Genomic DNA, 6,623 nt, shown 5'->3' with positions numbered 1-6,623 from the left:
AAATCCCCTTACAAAATAAAACTATGCAATGCAAAGGCCCTCCTCCCTTCATAATGTAGTCAAACCCCTCCTAGAAAAGTGACTTGATCTTTTTCCACTTGGTTTAGCCAACTACTCAATATCCTCTTCTTAGTGAGACTTCCAAAGTGCATGGCATAATTTTAGTGCATATTAAGTCGATGTCTGATCCACTACAACCCTCAACTACACTATCGTAGGATCCTTCCCCTCAAGCATTGTGCGTGTCAGTTGCAGTTCCTAGTCTTGCCTTCTCTGCTCACTACGACCCCTCACTGTTCCATGCCTTGTTCTGTTTGCTTCACTTTGCCATGCTAAAGAAAACTGTGAAGTACACTAAGCCTTCTTTTCCTTTACTGTGCATCGCACGATCTCAATCAACAATCCATCAATCCTTGTCCACTATACTCCCTCACTACGCAGTCACTGAGTCCTACCCTACCTCTCTAGTGCATGTCATGGTTTTAGTGCATAGTGAAACCTTCCCTCAGTCATTGTGAAGATAAACTATGCTACCAGTGTCTTTCTCATGTGCCTCTCTTAGGATAGTACTATTACTTTCTTTCTGGAGGTTCACTCTTTACTACCCTCTTGTGGAAGTGTCCTTTTAAATATTACAGTTGGTGTTTCATAATGTAAACTTACTTGTTGATTTCAAAGCTTATGTGTATACTCTCTTATGTTATTCATTGTAACCAAGGCAAACCTTGAGTTATGGTGGTCAAGCCAATACTCCAAGTGGGGCTCCTACTCCAAATTGTGTGAGGTCTAATTGGGACTTCACATCTAGAAGATCCCCCGTTCTTGGCGGAATATAGCACCATCAATATATTTTGTGCTAAAAGGAGGGAAAAATAACACATATTTCATTAAATTTGGAAGTTTTCTATTACAAGGCCTTCAGCAACATTCATTCTTTTATAAATTTCCATATTAAATTAATTCAACATATAAATAATTTTAGTAATTTCAAACAAATTAGAGATCATGAATAGGTCAAACATGGGGTTGTTATATACAATGATATCAATACTCAATAGGAGTGTGAAATAAAAGTCTTAGAAGCAATTGATTTAAGCTAAATCATATTAGTATGTCTAATATCCAATAAATATATTATAGTTATGGATAACAGACTAGATTCCTAGATGTTTGAATTTTATGTCTTACAAATCTAACCCCCTTTCCCCCAACCTATGGGGGATTTTTTGATTGAATGATGGTGATGTGAGGATCTTAGTGTAAATAGCAAGGATGTGCATCCCTTGCATTGCGTTGAAACTAGTCTAATAAAAAATTAGTAAAATGTTTTTGTGCTCAATCTCCTATGCTCCCTTCATGCCTTTATGAAGCACTAATGGGGGTTGATCATTCATATTCATAGCATCCAGGAATCCACTATAAAAGTTATGCATTGTTGTTCTAGGTATTTCAAGAAGTTTAGGCACCATTTATCTATATCCACTCAAACATAAGTACATCAAATGAGAGTTCTTAAATGGGTATTCAAGTCATTCCATTATGATGGACAATGTCACAAATTGAAGTAAACAAGAATTAGTGGTGACTTCTTGTAAATAGTGAAGGGAAGGGTTTTCAAATATTAGTACAGTTGATGGTAGTGTGGTTATTGATCTCTCCTTGTCAACATGTTCATAACCAATAATAGTATCGATGTAATAGCACCAACCAATTGTATGGAAAACCATGATTAACCATTACTTTCACTAAGAGGAGAAAATGATAAAAGTTTTTAATGAGGAAGAAATAATTGTGAAACATAACTCATGGATTTTAGTTGAAATTTATATAAGTCCATGAGTTCTTTAATTATTAAATACTTAATGTAAATACAAATAAATTATTGTTAAGATATTGATTTGAATATTAAATATGTATTAAAAGGCATTCATCTATGACATTTGATTTATGTAGTTTGAATAAATCACTTGAAGCTCATTATCAATTAATTCTAATTAGTTTTGTAAAAGATATATCTCTACTTACATTAAGGGATTTATTTCAAAAATAAATTACATTTATAAACATATATCAATACATGTAACTAAATGGAATTCAATAAATAACTTCTAAGTATTGATGGATTCTATGAGATTATTTTAAGTAAAAATAGTTCATTTAAGAATTGAAATTTACAAAATGTTAATATTGATGGGAAAATAATGCATGTGGTGCAAAAAGTTTAGATACGTCCATCTCTTTCATGAGCTTAAATAATCTACTTAATGCTCATTTTGAATTCATTAATCCATTTTTTAATTAGAAAATTCATTTTTTTACATGGATTGTTATTCTAGAACTAATAATGTCACATTTATACATTCATATTTAACCACATGATAGTTAAATAAAAATAAATTAATGGTTTCTTGACTTATATGACATGATTGCATATAGAAATAATTGATTTAAGAATGCATAGTTAGAAAAATTTGTCAATTCAAAATAGAATAAACTTGTTAGAAGTCATCAACAATTGATTTTAAATTATTAATTTTCTAAAAAATATATTTTTTACTTACATTAAGAGCCTTATTTCAAAAATAAATTGCATTTGTACATACATACATACTAAATACAATTTAATAGATACTTGTCTCGTTGGCTTCTATTAGATTATTTCAGTTACAAATAATTTATTTAAGAATTGAAATTTATGAAATGTTAATAGGGGTGGGAAAATCAAATGTTGTATATTGCATAAAGTTTAAATAAATTTATTTATGACTTGTATCTTGAATGAACTTGAACAATTTACTTAACATTCATTACCAATTAATTATTCCATGTGTTATTAGGAAAAGCATTTCATATTACATGGAGTTTTATTTCAAAAAAAAATGTCACATTTACACACTTTATTAAACCTAATGACAGGAAAATAAAAGTTGATAAATGGATTTATATAGACCACTTAGAACCCATTATCAATTAATTATATTTTGTTTTGTTAAATATATATTTACTTACATTAAGAGCTACATTTCAAAAATGCATCACATTTACGAACTTCTATCAATGCATATAACCAAATAGAATTATTCAAGCACTATTGGATTCTATAAAATTATTTAAACCGCAAATAAACTATTTAAGAATTGAAAATGACAAAATGTTAATATGGATGGGAAAATCAATGTCTTAGGTGCAAAAAGTTTAAATACAATGATTTTTTACCCATCTCTTTAATGATTCTTGATGGTCCACTTAACACATTGTAATTAATTATTCCATGTTTTATTAAGAAGAAAATTTTGTTTTACATAGAGTTTTGTTTCAAAACAATACAATATGACATTAATACACTCTTAACAAATTACGTGATATAAAAATAAAAGTCAATAAATGGATTCCTTATTAAATTATATGAGATGAGATGATTGCATATACAAATAGTTGATTTAAGAATATATTAAAAAAAATGGATTAAAAATCGAATGCCCTACAATTTAACGAGTATTATTCACCTATGAGCTGTTATAGACATTTTTGTGCCTTACATCACTGAGCATGAAATGTCAATAATTAAGGGATCCAAAGTCCCTAAACATGTTGTTCCTACCCCTAGAGGAACAAGGCCAGCAAACCACAGCAATTCACAGAAGTTCTCCACCTGAAAACACTCAAAAACAGGCCAATTCTGGATCATGTCAACTGCTCCACTGAGCATCTGCGCTGAATGTCAACTGATCCACTGTATACCTGCGTTGAATGTCAACTGCAAAGAAGGCTACCTGCGCTGAGCGTAACTGGACAAGTGGCAGACTCATTTCTCAAGGTGTCAATGCCCAGGAAGCTTCCAAAATGACACTTGGGTCAGGGAATTCGACTGGTGATGAGTAAGAGGTTCCAAATCTCCAAGTGGAAGCAAGAACCTCCAAGTGGACTCAAGAACTGAAGTGGGAGAAGACATTAGTCAGTTTCATACCAACCTCAAGCTAACTCATCCTCTCTCCAAAACTCCTATATATAGATCTCTCTCCATGAGGTCAAGGGAGGCGAGAATATTGTGAATGCAAAGAATTGATGTTGGTTTGTGGTTGGATCATTGGGTGTTTATGCTTTGAAAGGGGCTGAAGAAGGAATTCCATTATGCTGGGAAGGAGATGCTGGGTTGGAGCCCTATGGGTTGTATCTCTTCCTGAACCTTGTTTATCAATCAATAAAGCTTCTTGGTTCTTTCCTATATGCTGGTGTTTATTGTATGATTTGCATTAGTGTATTTGATTTACTTTTAATCCTGAATCATTTATGAATATGTACATTTGCCTTTGTGTTGTGTCCTTCTCTTGTCGCAAGTAGTTGTTCTCTTGTCACAGGTAGTTGTTCTCTTGTGATCTCGTGGGAATCAAGTAGTTGTTCTCTTGAGCAAGCGAGGAGGCGAGTAGCTGTGGACACCCAAAGAGGAGAGGATCTAGATCGAGGGACAACCGGAAGATAACGGTAAGTCTACCAATCTCCTCTCTTTCATATTTCATAAAGGAAGAAACCGAAGTAGCTGTATTCGTTTGTTGCTAAGGTACTGTCACACCTTAGGTGGATAGGATCGTCTTGCATAGGCATTTTTCCCCACAACAAATTGGCGACTCCATTGGGGAAGAATTGTTTTAGTCATTTTCTTTGTGTTTACCTCATTGTTTACTTCATAGACTCAACGGCAACAATCGAACTGCTTTGCAAAGTAGAATGTTGCTGCTTTGATCCTTCACTAGGTTTTGTCTATGATCTCAACAATGGACTCACAAATGACTTGATGATCCTTTGTGATAGTCTTTAGTACCCTCTCAAAGCATCCCTCTGTTTATACCTTGCTTGTGTTTCTGATTTGGCCTGAAACAGTTGATTTTTGAGCATTTTATGACCCGGAAACCAAGAGAAACGAGAGTTTCTCCTTTCAGCGCAAACACTGTGAAGGCAGTCTGCATTTCAACGCAAGTCCCGTGAAGGCTACCTGTGTTGAATGTCAAACTGATAGTGTTCCACCTGCGCTGAACCAGTGTGGCCTTGTGCAGCTGGGGTTCCTTGCTGTCTTTTGCCCTGTTTGATCTCTGTTTTTGCAGCCTTTAACCAGCATAGGTACCACCTCTGATAACCCCTTTTCTTTGCTTGAATTCCTCCTCATTTTTGTACAAAAAGACTGTAAGTGTTTTTATGTGTTTGTGGCATCATTTACAGTTTTCCTTTGCATGAGCGAAAAAGTCATCCTGTAGCCTTGATTCAGATCCGATTGATTGATTGATTTTGATCTTAGGAGAGAGTTCATCGGCTGTTTACAGTTTGATTATCATTTTCTCTTGCTTATTGGTTTGAATTTGTCACTTTTAAGTGTCGAAACAAGTATTTCTTTCGAAAAGTCACAAAGTGATTGTAATCTCTTCTACCCTTGTTGATTTTTGAAAAAGAAAAACTTGTTTGTTTTCAGTCATTTAAAAGCAAATTCAAAGTTGTACAAAAAGCTTTCTTTGTAGGCATTTATACTAAGAAAGTGAAAACAAACACCTGCATTGTGCATTTGAATTTTGATAAGTTTGCATGTTTGATTTAGGAAGAGTGCATTAGAGTGTGCTGATTGCTCTTTGAGAAAATATAGTCGCTCTCTTTTCCCTTAGTAGCTAGGATTTTCAAAGTTGAAAGATTATAAAGCTTGCTTATCATCTTAGACTGCATTTAGGAATTTGTACCAATACATCTCGTGGTGATCCTGAAAGACAAACTTTAAAAAGATCAACTTAAAATATAATCAATGAACCTAACAACGATTTGCAACATAACACACAACATAGAGGTCTAGGTAGAGACGTGTTCCGGCGTCGTTAAACCTAGTGACTGTCGTTCTCTAAGAAGGTGGGTGATTCCTCCTGAGGGACGATAGCACTAATACGGACTTGTGCTCCCACGTACCGTCGCGTATATATTGGGAGACCCCTATAGGCATATATCCTTTATCCTTAGGAATCCGTGTCGGTTGCCCTACTGATCGCAATGCAGTGAACACAGCATTCACGAAGATCGACCACCCGTACCGTAAAAAGTATTCTGTGGTTTTGCGAAAAGTTTGGCACACCCTTTGCCTACATCTCCAGAGCAGTTTCTTTTGGCCTTTTTTAGACTCTATAACAGAAAAAGTCCATCCGAGCATTTGTCACTTCGGGCTCGTTAAAACATCGAAGGGGACTAGAGTCATCTTTAGCTTTTTCTCGACTCTTTAAAACTGAAAAAGCAAGTTGTGTCTAAAAGCGTCTAATAAAATTCATTCAATTCGGAAACATAATTTCCCCTTTTGTATTTTAGTTGATCGAGTAATCTGCAACCGTGGAAGAAAGTCAATTGAAACCCCGTCATTCGCGGAGGCTTTCGAGTCAACCGTATTTGTCTCCGGAATCGAAAACAGTACGGACAAAGCGAACTCACTTAACCGGTTCAAAATCTCCCATTAAAGTTAGAACAACTGTTCCAAAAACATCTGAGATTCCGGTTACTCCAAGCATTTCTGGAAACCCTGCCTCTGTTGAAGAAGTTCAACAGCCACAGAGGGACAGTAACACTGATCCTAGTCTGAGAACAAGTACTTGCATTACTGAACC

Source organism: Pinus tabuliformis, chromosome 1_1 (genome assembly GCF_031772625.1).
Source record: "Pinus tabuliformis cultivar Carrire ecotype Pingquan chromosome 1_1, CPIR1, whole genome shotgun sequence".
Lineage (NCBI taxonomy): Eukaryota > Viridiplantae > Streptophyta > Pinopsida > Pinales > Pinaceae > Pinus > Pinus tabuliformis.
This window is presented reverse-complemented; position numbering follows the sequence as displayed.